Source organism: Ranitomeya variabilis, chromosome 4 (genome assembly GCF_051348905.1).
Source record: "Ranitomeya variabilis isolate aRanVar5 chromosome 4, aRanVar5.hap1, whole genome shotgun sequence".
Classification (NCBI taxonomy): Eukaryota; Metazoa; Chordata; class Amphibia; order Anura; family Dendrobatidae; genus Ranitomeya; species Ranitomeya variabilis.
In genome coordinates, this window is record NC_135235.1 from 288,016,816 (window position 1) to 288,036,590 (window position 19,775).

The 19,775-nt window shown below is 44.5% G+C and overlaps 1 long non-coding RNA gene across 1 annotated transcript; it reads left to right on the forward strand.

Annotated features, from left to right (window-relative positions):
- The first annotated feature begins 588 nt into the window (after window positions 1-588).
- Window positions 589-19,397, forward strand: LOC143768838 (uncharacterized). Its single transcript, XR_013214078.1, has 2 exons — window positions 589-690; window positions 19,132-19,397. It is a non-coding gene; the product is annotated as an uncharacterized LOC143768838 (long non-coding RNA).
- The last annotated feature ends 378 nt before the right edge of the window (window positions 19,398-19,775 follow it).

Consider the following 19,775-nt stretch of genomic DNA (forward strand, 5'->3'; position numbering starts at 1 on the left):
AATAAACTACTTCTATTTGCCCATAAATCAGTGATAGAAAATATTGGTTTAAATGATTTATCTGACATTACTTCTGTTATGAAACAGCAGGTATTGTATTGTCAGCCAAAGAAGATACAAAGAAAACACAGAAAGCGGTAGAACAAGTATAAAAAAAATATTGTGCCACTTCCATTGAACATTGTGTTTACACACTTAAGGCAACGTGTAGTAGGCGTATTGTTCCTTAAGGTTACATTTGTAGGAGTTTGTGCTACTGTACGTTCTGCAATACCCACATAACAAGCATCCTTACTGCCAACTACGACGCGAGGGAGGGGAGCGCGGGCTGAAGGGATAATGAGCCAGTGTCATCTTCCATAATAAACAGAAGTCTTCAGGTTTGTTTTCCAAGTACCTTCACATTGCGCTAATCTTGACAGATAGAAATGAACGGTGGAAATGTATCCATGTAAATCCAATTGTCAGTTATGGAGCTTAGAGCTTATGTTTGCTCTTTTTTTTCTTTCACCTATAAATAATATCCTACAGTTCGTAAGATAAAAATAATTACATTTTTCAGCTAACATTTTTTTTACAACCCCTAAAGAGTTATTGCCTATGGGCCTCCCCTTCTGGTTTGACAGCTGAAATCCCAGAAGATCATCAGTTGAACACTCCTCCTACAGCGGCCACTGCTGGAAAAATGAGGTATTACATGGCATTCCTGTAAGAGACGATGCTGGCAACGAGTCTTCCCGAGATCCATATGCTGTAATGTTACAAATGGACACTTATAACTGTATTGTATAATAATATTTTCACCCAAAATGAAAAAAAAAAACTACACGTACGTTCCTGAGTTTGCAACAAAATATTATTCAACTGTTACTTTTGTTATGTTTTTTTCAGAAGTGTAAAGGTATGTGCACACGTCAGGATTTCTTGCAGAAATTTCCTGAAGAAAACCGGAAATTTTCTGCAAGAAATCCGCATTTTTTTTTGCGTTTTTTTCCCGTTTTTTTTCGCGGTTTTCTTTAGCATTTTGCAAGCGAAATTAGCTTGCAGAATGCTAAAGTTTTCCAAGCGATCTGTAGCATCGCTTGGAAAACTGACTGACAGGTTGGTCACACTTGTCAAACATAGTGTTTGACAAGTGTGACCAACATATTACTATAGATGCTGCCTATGCAGCATCAATAGTAAAAGATAGAATGTTTAAAAATAATAATAAAAAAAAAAAAATTGGTTATACTCACCTGCAGACAGCCGATCTCCTCAACAGCGTCTGTTCCTATAGATGGTGTGTGTGTGCAGGACCTTCGATGACGTCGCGGTCAAGTGAGCGGTCACATGAGCGGTCACGCGACCAATCACAAGACCGCGACGTCATCGCAGGTCCTTCACACACACCATCTATAGGAACGGAAGCGGCAGCATGCACCGCTGAGAGGTGGGAAGACTCCGGGGCCATCGAAGGTGAGTATATCACTATTTTTTATTTTAATTCTTTTTTTTTTACCAATTATATGGTGCCCAGTCCGTGGAGGAGAGTCTCCTCTCCTCCACCCTGGGTACCAACCGCACATAATCTGCTTACTTCCCGCATGGTGGGCATAGCCACATGCGGAAAGTAAGTAGATCAATGCATTCCTAGGTGTGCGGAATCCCCGCAATTCCGCAAATTTAATGAACATGTTGCTTTTTTTTCCGCAATGCGATTTTTTCGCGGAAAAAAATGCAACATTTGCACAAGAAATGCGGAATACACTGTAAATAATCGGAGGTATATGTTTTTTTCGTGTTTTTATCACGTTTTTAAAGCGAAAAAACACGAAAAAAACGCGAAAAATACTGAACGTGTGCACATGGCCTAACTCAAACTTTCTGGGCCCCACTGCAAAAGGTACAGGTCTGCCAACAGACTGTGCACCATTTATCATAACAGTGCATTTAGTAATCTTAGGTATCATGGTCTGTAAGGTGGATCCTCCAAGCCCCAGGTCCTGGAGGGCACTTGTACGCTGGGCATTGATGCAGCAAGCTTGAAGCCACTTGGGCAGAGAGGACTTTGCATACTCAGGAATCTTAGGCTAGGTTCACACCGCGTTAAGGCATTCCATTTAACGGATCCGTTACTAAGCGGCACTAACTCTATGTGACGGATCCGTTAACGCACCCATTGCCATACATTATCGTAACGCATCCTAACGCATGTCGAAATCGGCATGCGCTAGCAATGATGCGTTAGTTCGTGGCGCACCCTCGAACGTGGTCTACCGCGTTTTAAAGGTACGCGAATGGATGCGTGCGCTGTGCATAGACCTCTATTGCTAATACATGCCAACGCAATGGTACCATGCCTTAACGCGATTGTAGAAAAAAAGATTTTGGGCATCAGCGTTAGCGCATCCATTTAACGGATGGCACTAATGCGATGTGAACCTAGCCTTAGGAGCTGTAGGAAGGATGAAGTTGAATCCAGCAGGGATGAAGCAAGTAGCACGCAGTATGCACAGAAGGTGGAGCACACCAGACATAAAGGTCGAGAGACTCAATCCAAAGACACAGGGGTGTTTCTTTACAGAGCCTTAAATAGGTCTAGGGAAATGATGTAATTGATCCACTCCAGGCAATTTGCAAAACAACGATGTGGAGCAAAGGGCAGTGGATTCAGGGGAAGAAAGCGGAGCTCGGAATACCTGAGACAGGAGTGTAACAAGGTTTGGCCTCTACTGCCAACTCACGTATAACTACTCCCTCCAACGTTCCTAGGATTAGCCAACTTTCTTAGGATATTGAATAATATTACTCAATATGCCAAGATTATATCCTTGTTCTGAACAGCTGACTAATTTGGAATACTTGAAGTTTTGTTTAAAAAAAGCCGTGTATCACGCCCAGTTGGAAACAAAATTGGTGGCCATGTTGATTAACTTCAAACATTCAACATTTTCTTGGTTGTTGCTTTACAAATTGCTGCAGAGAATGCATGTAGCAAATAAATATTCAGGCATACTTACGGTATTTGTCCTGCAATGTACATGGTCAAGGTTCCGTTAAAACATTTACGCAACATATTATTAAATATTCCCTTAATGGATAAATGTAATATCCATCTGTTCACAGAAGAAAATCCCTATATATACGTTATATATAGTACTGTGCAAAAGTTTTAGATGGGGTGGAAAAATGCTGCAAATTAAGAATGTTTTTTAAAAAATAGAAATGTTAATAGTATATTTTTATAGATTAACAAAACGCAAAATGAATGAACAAAAGGTAAATCTAAATCAGATATGGTGGCTATCCTTTGCCATCAGACAGCACAAATTCTAGGTATGTTTGAACACAGTTTTTGAAGAACTTGGCAGAGAGGTTGCTCCTAACATCTTGGACAACTAACCACAGATTTTGTGTGGATGTCGGTTGTGCAAATCCTTCTGTCTTCTCGTGTTATCCCAGATAGACTGAATAACATTGAGTTCGGGTCTCTATTGTCTGTGGAGCTGTATAATCGCTTTCAGGACTCCTTGTTCTTTACGTAGAAGATAGATCTTAGGCTAGGTTCACATTGCGTTAATGGGTTAACTCTAACGGACTGCGTTGCATGGCGAAATTGTCGCAATTAACGCCATGCAACAGGTCCGTTAGCGCACCCATTGACGGCAATGTGAAACTGATCTCTAGCGCATCGCTAGCGCATGCCATTTTCGGCACGCGCTAGCGATATGCCGATATTTTCTGATGGACCTCGGACGCTGCTTGCAGCGTCCGAGGTGCGCCCGAGGTCCGTTCCTCACTAGCGCAGATCGGGAATCTGCGCTAGCGGGATCGGCAAACGCGATCCCTATAGATACATTGCATTAGCGCAATCTGCTAGCGCTATGCGCTTAACGGATTGCCCTAACACAATGTGAACCTAGCCTTAATGATATCGGCTTTATGTTTGGGGTCATTGTCCTGTTGCAGAATAAATTTGGAGCCAACTAGACGCCTCCCTGATGGTATTACAAGATGGATAAATATCTAGGCCAAATTTCCAACTCAATTTGCTAAAATTCAGCCTCAAACATACAATGACCCTCCACCATGCTTTACTGCTGCCTGCACATACTTATTATTGTGCTGCTCTCCAGTCTTTCAGACTGCCTTCTGATAGAGTTAAATATTTCACATTTTGACTCCTCAGTCCACAGCACTTACACTCTACTCCTTCTGTGCTCCAGTTCCTATATTTTCTTGCATAGTGGAGTCACTTGGCCTGACCATAATTCGACTATGAATATCATTTTTTGACAAACTTCTTTGAACAAGAGATGGGTGTAGCTGGGTACCACTGGTTGCTGCCGGTTCTAAGGTGATGTCTGCTGGACATCTCCTGTTTTTGAAGGGAAGCATGTCTCCTCTTTCAGCTACTGCACTAAGTTTCCTTGGCCGAGCACTGCATTTACAGTCCTCAACGTTGCTCATTTTTTACGTGTCCACAATGCTGAGAAATACAGACAGATCCATCATGCATCAAGGAGACACCTGATTGGCTCCAAAAATATTCTGCAGAAAGACAATGACACCAAACATCATTGAGTCTTTCTGTAATTACATGAAGACAGAAGAATTTGAGTAAGCCTACAACCTTCTGAGGTTAGTTCTCCAAAATGTTTGGAACAACCTCCTTGCCAAGTTCCTTCAAAAACTGTGGGCAAGTACAAGTAGCTTGGGGAATTGATGATGTTATTGTGCTCACACCAAACATTGATTTAGATTTCTTTTTTTTTCGTTCACTTTATTTTATCAAGGCAGAAGCATTGGAGGAAGGTTTTCCTACAAGCCTTGAGGATTCCAAGACTTGAGGATTCCAAGACTTGTGGAGCAGCCCCTTGCCCGCCTGCCCCCACAGCCACCAGAGTCACCCAGTGCCCAGTCTGCAAGATGTAACGCCCATGGCCATGTTTGCTCGTCCAGGTGTCAGTGGTGAAATTCACCCTGTCAGACATAGATTTTTTCAAGGAATGGGTGATGCTGTCTGCGTCATGCTGGTGAATCACAGCCATAGCTTTCTTAGAGAAGTAATGGCAAGTGGTACTGGGGGACTGCGACTGCAATCAGCTTTCAGAAACCATCTGTATTTACCTGGCAGAAAGGCAGCATTTCCGTGGCCAACAGATTGGAGATGGTGGAGTTGAAGCTTGTAGCTTTGGCATGTATAGGAGGAAACATTCTTTTATGTGACCAAGGGCTGGCTTCTGTACTTTGAGAGGGTGGAGCAGGGTGAACACGACTAACTGCTGGATTGTGAGGGGCAGGCAAAGATGTTATGGTGGATTGAGAAAGATCCGGTGTGCTCGGTGAAATAAAAACAGCAGGCATATCTCCACTTCCGTAACAGCTTATGGACTCTCACTCACCTCGACTGTAAAGTTTAAACAAGTGGAGGTTCTGGGGCCAGAGACCTGTGTGAGAACACTTGCCTCAGCAATGGAGGAAGAAAAAGCAGCATATGTGTTGTGGATTCTGTTTGTGGGCTCCCTCTGGTGGTTACTGCTGGTACTGGGTGACTTTGGTGGGTTGCGGCCTTTGGTTTCCACCTGTCCATCAGAGGCTGGGTGTTTCCTATTTTACCTGGCCTTTCTGTCATTCCCTTGCCGGCTATCAATGTATTCAGATGTGCTCTGTTTGGTTCCTGCCTACCTGCTCCCAGATCTTTCAGGATAAGCTAAGTGCTGATTTTCAGTTGTTTGGTTTTTTTTGTCCAGCTTGCTTATTATGTCTCTATGCTAGCTGGTAGCTCTAGTGGACTGAGGTTCTCCCCATGTGCCATGAGTTGGCACATGGGTTCTTGTAATCTCAGGATGGTTTTTTTGATTAGGGTTTTTTGCTGACCGCTCAGTCCCCTTTTGTATCGTTCTGCTTTCTAGTTTACAGCGGGCCTCAATTTGCTAAAACTATATATATCATCTCTATGTGTGTGCCCCTCTCATTTCACCGTCAATACATGTGAGGGGGCAACTTTATCTTTTGGGGTTCATTCCTCTGGAGGCAAGTGAGGTCTTTATTTTCTCTGCAGTACTAGTTAGCTCTTAGGCTGGTGCGTGGCGTCTAGAACCAACGTAGGCACGCTCCCTGGCTATCTCTAGTTGCGTTTGTCAGGCGTAGGTCAGCGGTCAGCCCAGGTTCCATCACCCTAGAGCTCGTCCGTTATCTATTTGTACTTTGCTTGTCCTGTGCTATCCCTAGCCATTGGGGATTCATGACAGTATAGCCGGCCCACAAAGTGTTAATTGTTTGGGCTGAAGCAGGAGAAAAAGAAGTGTTTAAGGGAAATTTTTTTTTTTTTTTTTTTCCCTTCAGAGTTTTGCTGCCTAGCCCTTAATTGCTGTCTAGCTGCTTCTTACCTCCTCTTAACCCTTGAATGGCTCTGATCTTAGCTGTTTAACATGGATGTCCAGAGATTGGCTTCCAGCCTGAGTAATCTCGCGGCAAAAGTTCAAAACATACAGGATTTTGTTGTTTACACTCCCATGTCTGAACCTAGAATTCCTATTCCAGAGTTCTTTTCTGGAGATAGATCTACCTTCCTGAATTTCAGGAACAATTGTAAATTGTTTCTTTCTTTAAAATCTCGCTCCTCTGGAGACCCTGCTCAACAGGTCAAGATTGTAATATCTTTCCTGCGGGGCGACCCTCAGAATTGGGCATTTGCATTGGCACCAGGGGATCCTGCATTGCTCAGTGTGGATGCGTTTTTTCTGGCATTGGGATTGCTCTATGAGGAACCTAACCTAGAGATTCAGGCTGAAAAGGCTTTATTAGCCCTCTCTCAGGGGCATGATGAAGCGGAAATATATTGTCAAAAATTTCGGAAATGGTCGGTGCTTACTCAGTGGAATGAGTGCGCCCTGGCTGCAAACTTCAGAAATGGTCTTTCTGAGGCCATTAAGGATATTATGGTGGGGTTCCCTACGCCTACAGGTCTGAATGAGTCTATGGCTATGGCCATTCAGATTGATCGGCGTTTACGGGAGCGCAAACCCGTGCACCAGTTGGCGGTGTCTTCTGAACAGGCACCTGAGACTATGCAATGTGATAGAATTCAGTCCAGAAGTGAACGGCAAAAAAAGATGGTTCCCTGAGGCCTTGTATAGATTATCGCCTTCTGAATAAGATTACAGTCAAATACCAGTATCCATTGCCATTATTAACTGATTTGTTTGCTCGCATTAAGGGGGCTAGGTGGTTCACTAAGATAGATCTTCGCGGTGCGTATAATCTGGTGCGGATAAAACAGGGTGATGAGTGGAAAACCGCATTTAATACGCCTGAGGGCCATTTTGAGTATTTGGTAATGCCTTTTGGACTCTCCAATGCTCCGTCAGTCTTTCAGTCCTTTATGCACAATATTTTCCGTGAATATCTGGATAAGTTTATGATTGTGTATTTGGATGATATTTTGGTGTTTTCTGATGACTGGGAGTCTCATGTTCTACAGGTCAGGAAGGTGTTTCAGGTTCTGCGGGCCAATTCTCTGTTTGTGAAGGGTTCAAAGTGTCTCTTCGGAGTCCAGAAGATTTTTTTTTTGGGGTACATTTTTTCTCCTTCTACTATTGAGATGGATCCCGTCAAGGTTCAGGCTATTTGTGACTGGACACAACCTACATCTGTTAAGAGCCTTCAGAAGTTCTTGGGGTTTGCTAATTTTTATCGTCGGTTCATTGCTAATTTTTCCAGTATTGTCAAACCTTTGACTGATTTGACTAAAAAGGGTGCTGATGTTGCTGATTGGTCTCCTGCGGCCGTGGAGGCTTTTCAGGAACTTAAGCGCCGGTTTTCTTCTGCTCCTGTGTTGTGTCAACCAGATGTTTCACTTCCTTTTCAGGTTGAGGTTGATGCTTCCGAGATTGGAACGGGGGCGGTTTTGTCACAGAGAAGTTCTAATGGCTCGGTGATGAAGCCATGTGCATTCTTCTCTAGAAAATTCTCGCCCGCCGAGCGCAATTATGATGTGGGTAATCGGGAGCTTTTGGCCATGAAGTGGGCATTTGAGGAGTGGCGTCATTGGCTTGAGGGTGCTAAACATCGTGTGGTGGTCTTGACTGATCACAAGAATCTCATTTACCTTGAGTCTGCCAGGCGTTTGAATCCTAGACAGGCTCGTTGGTCGTTGTTTTTTTCTCGTTTCAATTTCGTGGTTTCATACCTGCCAGGTTCAAAGAATGTGAAGGCAGATGCTCTTTCCAGGAGTTTTGTGCCTGACTCTCCTGGAGACTCTGGGCCTACTGGTATCCTTAGGGATGGGGTAATATTGTCCGCCGTATCCCCAGACTTGCGACGTGCATTGCAGGAGTTTCAGGTGGATAAACCGGATCGTTGTCCACCAGAAAGACTGTTTGTTCCGGATGATTGGACCAGTAGAGTCATCTCCGAGGTCCATTCTTCTGTGTTGGCTGGTCATCCTGGAATATTTGGTACTAGAGACTTGGTGGCCAGGTCTTTTTGGTGGCCTTCCTTGTCTAGGGATGTGCGTACCTTTGTGCAGTCTTGTGAAGTGTGTGCTCGAGCTAAGCCTTGCTGTTCTCGGGCCAGTGGGTTGTTGTTATCCTTGCCCATCCCGAAGAGGCCTTGGACGCACATTTCCATGGATTTTATTTCTGATCTTCCGGTTTCACAGAAAATGTCCGTTATCTGGGTTGTGTGTGACCGCTTTTCTAAGATGGTTCATTTGGTGCCCTTGCCTAAGTTGCCCTCCTCCTCTGAGTTGGTCCCTTTATTTTTTCAGAACGTGGTCCGTTTGCATGGGATTCCGGAGAATATCGTTTCTGACAGGGGATCCCAGTTTGTGTCTAGATTTTGGCGGACGTTTTGTGCCAAGATGGGCATTGATTTGTCTTTCTCGTCTGCATTCCATCCTCAGACGAATGGCCAGACGGAGCGAACTAATCAGACCTTGGAAACTTATTTGAGGTGTTTTGTTTCTGCTGATCAAGATGACTGGGTTGCTTTTTTGCCACTGGCCGAATTTGCTCTTAATAATCGGGCTAGTTCTGCCACGTTGGTCTCTCCTTTTTTTTGTAATTCGGGGTTTCATCCTCGTTTTTCCTCTGGTCAGGTGGAGTCTTCGGATTGTCCTGGAGTGGACGTGGTGGTGGACAGGCTACATCAGATTTGGAATCAGGTGGTGGACAATTTGAAGTTATCTCAGGAGAAGACTCAGCAGTTTGCTAATCGCCGTCGCCGCGTGGGTCCCCGACTTTTTGTTGGGGATTTGGTGTGGTTGTCTTCTCGTTTTGTCCCTATGAAGGTCTCTTCTCCTAAGTTCAAGCCTCGGTTCATCGGTCCTTATAGGATCTCGGAGATTCTTAACCCTGTATCTTTTCGTTTGGATCTCCCAGCATCGTTTGCATAATGTGTTCCATCGGTCATTGTTGCGGAGGTATGAGGTGCCCGTTGTTCCTTCGGTTGAGCCTCCTGCTCCGGTGCTGGTGGAGGGAGAATTGGAGTATGTTGTTGAGAAGATCTTGGATTCTCGTGTTTCCAGACACAAACTCCAGTATTTGGTTAAGTGGAAGGGTTATGGTCAGGAGGATAATTCCTGGGTGGTCGCCTCCGATGTTCATGCGACTGATTTGGTCCGCGCCTTCCATAGAGCTCACCCTGATCGCCCTGGGGGTTCTCGTGAGGGTTCGGTGACCCCTCCTCAAGGGGGGGGTACTGTTGTGGATTCTGTTTGTGGGCTCCCTCTGGTGGTTACTGCTGGTACTGGGTGACTTTGGTGGGTTGCGGCCTTTGGTTTCCACCTGTCCATCAGAGGCTGGGTGTTTCCTATTATACCTGGCCTTTCTGTCATTCCCTTGCCGGCTATCAATGTATTCAGATGTGCTCTGTTTGGTTCCTGCCTACCTGCTCCCAGATCTTTCAGGATAAGCTAAGTGCTGATTTTCAGTTGTTTGGGTTTTTTTGTCCAGCTTGCTTATTATGTCTCTATGCTAGCTGGTAGCTCTAGTGGACTGAGGTTCTCCCCATGTGCCATGAGTTGGCACATGGGTTCTTGTAATCTCAGGATGGTTTTTTTGATTAGGGTTTTTTGCTGACCGCTCAGTCCCCTTTTGTATCGTTCTGCTTTCTAGTTTACAGCGGGCCTCAATTTGCTAAAACTATATATATCATCTCTATGTGTGTGCCTTCCTCTCATTTCACCATCAATACATGTGAGGGGGCAACTTTATCTTTTGGGGTTCATTCCTCTGGAGGCAAGTGAGGTCTTTATTTTCTCTGCAGTACTAGTTAGCTCTTAGGCTGGTGCGTGGCGTCTAGAACCAACGTAGGCACGCTCCCTGGCTATCTCTAGTTGCGTTTGTCAGGCGTAGGGCAGCGGTCAGCCCAGGTTCCATCACCCTAGAGCTCGTCCGTTATCTATTTGTACTTTGCTTGTCCTGTGCTATCCCTAGCCATTGGGGATTCATGACACATATGCAATTGATGGGATGACCAGTGGTTGGCGATGCGCACTAGTCCACATTTTAGCACAGTAAGATTTCCAGAATAACACATGTTGATCGCGCATGTACCGGTTCATGCATGTAGTAGTCAAATTATTGCAATTTTTTGCCACTACTGAGTCATTTTTTGCAAAGTTGGCAGATAGCAGGAGTTGGGTCATCCTTTGTGGTCTCAAAAAAGGCCCAGGCTGGGCATCCCTTGCTGCTCCTGTGAACTGCTGACCCGCAACTGCTGCTGGTGACAGCCAGAGTTGTTGCTGAGGATGCAGTGCTTGTCACGGTTGCATTACTCCGTGTCTGTTCAGCAGCCGCAATGTAACCTCCTCCTCCACCTCCTCTGCTAAGCTACTCAGCAGCGTGCCTCTGCATTCGCACCAAGTGGGATATACAACCTCATCATCATCCTCTCCATTCTCCCACTCCTTTCCCTGAGAATCACCCTCCTCCTCTTCCTGCCCTGACAGCACAGTCCAGTCCACATGCGCCTCAGGTATCTGAGTCTCATCAGGATCACCTACACCCCCTGGGGGCATAAAATTTGGGGCATATGCTTTCCTCCTCTTTATTCTGTGAAACTTTGGAACAGACCTCTTATGCCCATGAAATAGAATGTGTGACCAGCTCTGCAGACTCGCCTATCTGTGGTTCCCCACAGTCAGTTGCGTGGTTAGAGAGTCGGGACATGGGCAATTGGGGGCCACCTTTGAGGATTGTACTGTGTGTGATGTTAAGGTGGAGGAAGAGGAAGAGCGGCCACTTGATGCAACGCTTGCCATCCACTGGAGCACATGCTCTTTCTGGCCCTCATCTACAAGGCATGTGGCTGACAAAGAAAGGGAGTTGAGTGGCCTGTCCAGTAACAGATGTTGTCAGTAGTCTTTAGATAGGATGAGACGGTGTTTGTTCAGTAGAGCTTTCAGTAATATTACCACCTAACCCATGTACACTTCGAACACCAAGCCTATTCCCCCTTCCACCACAACCTCGATTTTTCCCACTCATGTTGGATGTACCCTTCCCCTCTTTTAACTAGCTTTTTCACAACCCCAGGCCCAGACTTGTCAGTCACATGTCACTAAATTAACAATCAGTATTTATTTGCTGAGATATTGTGTCTGGACCACACTATTAGCAGAAAGGATTCAGAAATGTGGGCTGGTGTCTGGAGCACACTATTAGCAGAAAGGATTTTGTTGTGAATTCTGCTCTTGGGTTCCCTCCGGTGGTTGTTGATAGTAATGCAGTTGTCCCTGGGTTGCAATCCTGGGCAGGTGTCCCTGCTGATTGCAGCTCTGACTGGGATATTTAGGTGTGCAGGATTCATTAGCCATTGCCAGTTGTCCATTGTTCTTGGAGGTTTTGCATCTCTGTCTGGTTCCTCCTGCCCTGCTGCCAAATCAGCTAAGATAAGTGTCTGGTTTTGTTTCTGCAGCACACATGCTGTGTGCTTTACAATTCAGTACTATTCAATGTTTTTTCTTGTCCAGCTTAGACTGTGTTTGGATATTTCAGTCAAGTTGTATTCTCAGGAGATGCAGATATACATTCCATGTCTTTAGTTAGATGGTGGAATTTTTAGGGTTTTGATACTGACCGCTTAGTATTCTGTCCTATCCTTTCCTATTTAGCTAGCGTGCCTCTTTTGCTAAATCCTGATTTCTGCCTGCGTGTGTCTTTCCTCTAATACTCACAGTCAATATTTGTGGGGGGCTGCCTATCCTTTGGGGTTCTGCTCTGAGGCAAGATGGAATTCCCATTTCCATCTATAGGGGTATTTAGTTCTCCGGCTGTGTCGAGGTGTCTAGGATGTGTTAGGTACACCCCACGGCTACTTCTAGTTGCGGTGACAGTTTAGGGTTTGCGGTCAGTACAGGTTCCACCTACTCCTGAGAAAGTCTCATGCGGCTCCAAGGTCACCGGATCATAACAGTACAACTGGCCAACAATGAGTTAAATGCATCTCAGAAGAAGGGAAGAAAGAGACATTTTTTTTTCTGTAGCCTGCTCTGTCTTTTCTTTCCTCTTTTTCTCTGGGCGGCTGAGGAGCCTTGTGTTGGCATGGATGTTCAGGGATTAGCTTCTCGTGTAGACCAGCTTGCTGCTAGGGTACAGGGTATTTCTGATTATATTGTTCAGACTCCAGTTTTAGAGCCTAAGATTCCTACTCCTGATTTGTTTTTTGGGGACAGGTCCAAATTTTTGAGTTTTAAAAACAACTGTAAACTGTTTTTTGCTCTGAGACCTCGATCCTCTGGTGATTCCATTCAGCAGGTTAAAATTGTCATCTCCCTGCTGCGTGGCGATCCTCAGGATTGGGCATTTTCCCTGGAATCTGGGAATCCGGCCTTGCTTAATGTAGACGCCTTTTTTCAGGCCTTAGGATTATTATATGATAAACCAAATTCTGTGGATCAAGCGGAGAAGACCTTGTTGGTCCTGTCTCAGGGTCAAGAAGCGGCAGAATTGTATTGTCAGAAATTTAGAAAATGGTCTGTGTTGACTAAATGGAATGATGATGCTTTGGCGGCAATTTTCAGAAAGGGTCTTTCTGAATCCGTTAAAGATGTTATGGCGGGGTTTCCCACGCCTTTCGGTCTCAGTGATTCTATGTCTCTGGACATTCAGATTGATCGGCGTTTGCGGGAGCGCAGAACTGTGCGCGCTGTGGCGTTGTCCTCAGAGCACATGCCTAAGTCAATGCAGTGTGATAGGATTCTGTCTAGAACGGAACAACAGGGATTCAGACGTCAGAATAGGTTGTGTTTTTATTGTGGCGATGCTTCTCATGTCATTTCAGTCTGCCCTAAGCGTACAAAGAGGATCGCTAGTTCATTTTCCATCAGTACTGTACAACCTAAATTTTTATTATCTGTGTCCTTGATCTGCTCATTGTCATCATTTTCTGTCATGGCGTTTGTGGATTCAGGCGCCGCCTTGAACTTAATGGACTTTGAGTTTGCCAGGCGTTGTGGTTTTCCCTTGCAGTCTTTGCAGAACCCTATTCCTTTAAGGGGGATTGATGCTACCCCTTTGGCTAAAAATAAGCCCCAGTTCTGGACACAGGTGACCATGTGCATGACGCCAGCCCATCAGGAAGATTGTCGATTTCTGGTGTTGCATAATTTACATGATGCTATCGTGCTGGGTTTTCCGTGGTTGCAGGCACATAATTCTGTGTTGGATTGGAAGTCTATGTCTGTGACTAGTTGGGGATGTCAGGGGGTTCATAATGACGTTCCTTTGATGTCAATCTCCTCTTTTTCCACTTCTGAAATTCCAGAGTTTTTGTCTGATTTTCAGGATGTATTCGATGAGCCCAAGTCCAGTTCCCTTCCACCGCATAGGGACTGTGATTGTGCGATTGACTTGATTCCAGGCTGTAAGTTTCCTAAGGGCCGACTTTTCAACCTGTCTGTGCCTGAACATACCGCCATGCAGAGATATGTTAAGGAGTCTTTGGAGAAAGGACATATTCGACCATCTTCTTCACCGTTGGGAGCGGGATTTTTTTGTGTTGCTAAGAAGGATGGCTCCTTGAGACCCTGTATTGATTATCGCCTCTTGAATAAGATCACGGTCAAGTTTCAATACCCTTTACCTCTGCTTTCCGATTTGTTTGCTAGGATTAAGGGGGCTAGTTGGTTTACGAAGATTGACCTTCGGGGGACATATAATCTTGTTCGTATTAAGCAGGGTGATGAATGGAAAACTGCGTTTAATACGCCCGAAGGCCATTTTGAATACCTTGTGATGCCATTCGGGCTCTCTAATGCTCCATCTGTTTTTCAGTCCTTCATGCACGATATCTTCCGGACTTATCTTGATAAATTCATGATTGTATATTTGGATGACATTTTAATTTTTTCCGATGATTGGGAGTCTCATGTGAAACAGGTCAGGATGGTATTTCAGATCCTTCATGATAATGCTTTGTTTGTGAATGGGTCTAAGTGTCTCTTTGGAGTGCAGAAGGTTTCTTTTTTGGGCTTCATTTTTTCTCCCTCATCTATAGAGATGGATCCGGTTAAGGTTCAGGCCATTCATGATTGGATTCAACCCACATCTGTGAAGAGCCTTCAGAAATTTTTGGGCTTTGCTAATTTTTATCGCCGTTTCATTGCTAACTTCTCCAGTGTGGTTAAACCCTTGACCGATTTGACGAAGAAAGGTGCTGATGTGACGAATTGGTCCTCTGCGGCTGTCTCTGCCTTTCAGGAGCTTAAACGCCGATTTACTTCTGCCCCGGTGTTGCGTCAACCGGATGTTTCACTTCCGTTTCAGGTTGAGGTTGACGCTTCTGAGATTGGGGCAGGGGCCGTTTTGTCTCAGAGGGATCCTTTTGGTTCCTTGATGAAACCGTGTGCCTTCTTTTCCCGTAAGTTTTCGCCCGCTGAACGCAATTATGATGTCGGCAATCGGGAGTTGTTGGCTATGAAGTGGGCATTTGAGGAGTGGCGACATTGGCTCGAGGGACCTAAGCACCGTATTGTGGTCTTGACCGATCATAAAAATCTGATTTACCTCGAGTCTGCCAGGCGGCTGAATCCTAGACAGGCTCGATGGTCCTTGTTTTTTTCCCGTTTTGATTTCGTGGTCTCGTATCTTCCGGGTTCTAAGAATATTAAGGCTGATGCCCTCTCTAGGAGTTTTTTGCCTGATTCTCCTGAGGTCCTTGAACCGGTCGGCATTCTGAAAGAAGGGGTGGTCCTTTCTGCCATTTCCCCTGATTTACGACGGGTTCTTCAGGAATTTCAGGCTGACAAACCTGACCGCTGTCCAGTGGGGAAACTGTTTGTTCCTGATAGATGGACTAGTAGAGTGATTTCTGAAGTTCATTGTTCTGTGTTGGCTGGCCATCCTGGTATTTTGGTACCAGAGAATTGGTTGGTAGGTCCTTTTGGTGGCCTTCTTTGTCACGTGATGTGCGTTCTTTTGTGCAGTCCTGTGGGACTTGTGCGCGGGCCAAGCCTTGTTGTTCCCATGCTAGTTGCTTTTGCCTTTGCCGGTCCCTGAGAGGCCCTGGACGCATATTTCTATGGATTTTATTTCTGATCTTCCGGTTTCCCAGAAGATGTCTGTCATCTGGGTTGTTTGTGACCGGTTCTCTAAGATGGTTCATTTGGTGCCTTTGCCTAAATTGCCTTCCTCTTCTGATTTGGTTCCGTTGTTTTTTCAGCATGCGGTTCGTTTGCATGTTATTCCGGAGAATATTGTGTCCGACAGAGGTTCCCAGTTTGTTTCTCGGTTTTGGCAGGCCTTTTGTGCTAAGCTGGGCATTGATTTGTCTTTTTCTTCCGCATTCCATCCTCAGACAAACGGCCAGACCGAGCGAACTAACCAGACTTTAGAAACTTATCTGAGATGCTTTGTGTCTGCTGATCAGGATGATTGGGTGGCTTTCTTGCCATTGGCCGAGTTTGCCCTTAATAATCGAGCTAGTTCGGCTACCTTGGTTTCGCCCTTCTTTTGTAATTTTGGTTTTCATCCTCGTTTTTCTTCGGGGCAGGTTGAGCCTTCTGATTGTCCTGGTGTGGATTCTGTGGTTGACAGGTTGCAGCAGATTTGGGCTCATGTGGTGGACAATTTGGTATTGTCTCAGGAGGAGGCTCAACGTTTTGCTAACCGTCGTCGGTGTGTTGGTTCCCGGCTTCATGTTGGGGATCTGGTCTGGTTGTCTTCCCATCATGTTCCTATGAAGGTTTCTTCCCCTAAGTTTAAGCCTCGCTTTATTGGTCCTTATAGGATCTCTGAGATTATTAATCCTGTGTCTTTTCGATTGGCCCTTCCGGCTTCTTTTGCTATCCATAATGTCTTCCATAGATCTTTATTGCGGAAATATGTGGTGCCCGTTGTTCCCTCTGTTGATCCTCCGGCCCCTGTGTTGGTTGATGGGGAGTTGGAGTATGTGGTTGAGAAGATTTTGGATTCTCGCTTTTCGAGGCGGAGGCTTCAGTACCTTGTCAAATGGAAGGGTTATGGCCAGGAGGATAATTCTTGGGTTTTTGCCTCTGATGTCCATGCGGCTGATTTGGTCCATGCCTTTCATCTGGCTCGTCCTGATCGGCCTGGGGGCTCTGGTGAGGGTTCGGTGACCCCTCTTCAAGGGGGGGGGTACTGTTGTGAATTCTGCTCTTGGGTTCCCTCCGGTGGTTGTTGATAGTAATGCAGTTGTCCCTGGGTTGCAATCCTGGGCAGGTGTCCCTGCTGATTGCAGCTCTGACTGGGATATTTAGGTGTGCAGGATTCATTAGCCATTGCCAGTTGTCCATTGTTCTTGGAGGTTTTGCATCTCTGTCTGGTTCCTCCTGCCCTGCTGCCAAATCAGCTAAGATAAGTGTCTGGTTTTGTTTCTGCAGCACACATGCTGTGTGCTTTACAATTCAGTACTATTCAATGTTTTTTCTTGTCCAGCTTAGACTGTGTTTGGATATTTCAGTCAAGTTGGATTCTCAGGAGATGCAGATATGCATTCCATGTCTTTAGTTAGATGGTGGAATTTTTGTATTATCTGCTGTGGATATTTTTAGGGTTTTAATACTGACCGCTTAGTATTCTGTCCTATCCTTTCCTATTTAGCTAGCGTGCCTCTTTTGCTAAATCCTGATTTCTGCCTGCGTGTGTCTTTCCTCTAATACTCACAGTCAATATTTGTGGGGGGCTGCCTATCCTTTGGGGTTCTGCTCTGAGGCAAGATAGAATTCCCATTTCCATCTATAGGGGTATTTAGTCCTCCGGCTGTGTCGAGGTGTCTAGGATGTGTTAGGTACACCCCACGGCTACTTCTAGTTGCGGTGACAGTTTAGGGTTTGCGGTCAGTACAGGTTCCACCTACTCCTGAGAAAGTCTCATGCGGCTCCAAGGTCACCGGATCATAACAGGATTTAGATTATGAAATGTGGCCTGTTGCCTGCACCACAGTATTAGAACAAATAATTAATATTATGAAATTTGGCTGGTGCCTGCACCACATTGTTAGCAGAAACGATTTAGATTAGGAAATGTAGCCTGGTGTCTGCACCACAATATTAGCACAAACAATTTAGATTATGAAATGTGCCTGGTGCACAGTCCCTCTGTGCTGTTACACTAACAAAATGTTGCCAAAACATGTCCACTTTTTATATGGCGAGGGACATGTGGCTTTGGCAGCCAATGACAGAAGCCCTTGTGTCTCGATGTTATGGATGGTTTCTACACCCTCATTGGCTGCCGCAATCTCGACTCATTGAATTAAAAAAAAATAATAATGAAAAAAAACTAGAGTGCGCTGCTACTCCCCCTTGTCCCACCTCTCCCCTCATCAAACACATCCCCACCTTCATCATACAGCACCACTACCTTTGCCAAAGTCCTAAGAAAAGCATTAGATGATTAGTGAAAACGCAATCATTTACCTAACTGTGCTGAATTTTGGCGACTTTGGCGACTTTGAGGAAAAATGCTCAGGAATGTGAACAGGAATCCGAATGTGCTATGTTCGTGCCGAATTTGAGATTGGCAAACATTTTCCGAACAAGTTCGCTCATCACTAGTTATTATATAAAAGAGCTGTTCAGCACCACTAAGCAGCCTGATTTGACATTGATATTTGATTGACAGAAGTGTTTAAGGCAATTGTACTGTGCCCTACAAGTATCTTGCATGTGTCCTTTTAATTAGCATAGGACATGTCCATGATATTTGCCCATGCAACTGTCCCTTCCAGTGTTTTCCTGCATGAAACATTATTAGAACTACAATTCTAGATCACTACAAAGTCCCTAGCAGCCCAGCTCCACCTTGTCTTCTACTCCTGACCCAGCTGCTCCAATACTCTCCCCTGCCAGGGACTTTGCAGTGATGTAGAATTGTAGTTCTGATGATGACTCATGGAGGGAAAAGAGACTTTCTGTTTTCTATATAGAGCTTAAGGGCTTGTTCACACGATCCTTTTTTCGCTGCGGATTTTTCAGGTCCTGATTTGTGAAAACCGCAGTGCAAAACCTGCGGTGGTTTTCACTGCGGTTTTCAGTCCTTTTTCTACTGCGGATTCCACTGCGGGTTTCCAGCTGCTTTTTCCTATTGGTGCAGGTGGAAACCTGCTGCGGAATCCGCAGAAAGAATTGACATGGTACTTCTTTTTTTCCGCTGAAAATCCGCGCTGATTTTCAAGCCGAAAAAAGGATAGTGGGCACAGCGGATTTCGTTTTCCATAGGGTAACATTGTACTGTACCCTGCATGGAAAACGTCTGCGGATCCGCAGCGAAAACCGCATCATGTGAACATTGCCTCAAAGGATTCAGTTAGTCTGTTTTAATCACGTGATGACATAAATCTAATGGAAAAGATAAGAATTAACAGGGTAGAAAGGCAAAATGGGTAATTTTAAGTATAATAATATAATGACTACAATATATTAGGAGGATAAAAACTTTTATAAGAGTGCTGCTTTAATTGGAGCACTGAATCAGAAAACATTCAGAAAGGAAGGATCCAACCCCTATATAAAAGCTATAGATAGAAATCATCACGGAACTTGGAACTTAATTTTGTAGAAAATACAAAATTGTATTAACTCACTTTAAGGTTTACTTGCTACATTAAGTCCATATTGCTTAAAGATCTCTTTTTATTTCATTAGTCATTAATTATCTTAATTGTTCCAATGTCTACAAGGCAATTGTTACAGACCGACTTGAAAACAACAATCAAAATTCTTTTTCTCTATGGAAAATTAAACTGCAATGAACAGGAAATGAAAACCAGGTCCAGTTAATTCTTGTTCAATTTTTTTTTCTTTTTCTTTTAAAATAAGGAAGAGATTTTAAACATTCATTGCTCATTGACAGTCTGACAAATCTACAGTCTACGACACAACTGGCAAACTAAGGCAATAGACTTCTAGCTATTTAATGAACCCATAAATTTGTTTTTTCAACTTACTCCAGACCTTGTAATTTTACTGTAATGAATATGCTTATATTTTATATCTGCATAAATTTCATGGTTATGTATTTACATCTCGGCCTTAACTCTTTAGTGCTTGCAGTATGGTCTGAAGAATAAACAAAACCCGGCTCACATGTTAGTGAACCCCCTAAAAAGGCTCATTAATCAGATGTCAACGGTGCCAAACATAACACAAAAAGACCTGAGCTCTAAACACAGACTGTGTGTCACAATCAAGAGCATTCCTTCTCCGAGAAGGGTCATTTGGTGTCATTGAACTGTATTTTTCATCATCACAAGGCAGTATGAGAAATCAACAATAGGTGACGCTGCAACTTCTCCGACCCGGCAGATCTGGATAGTCAAAGCAG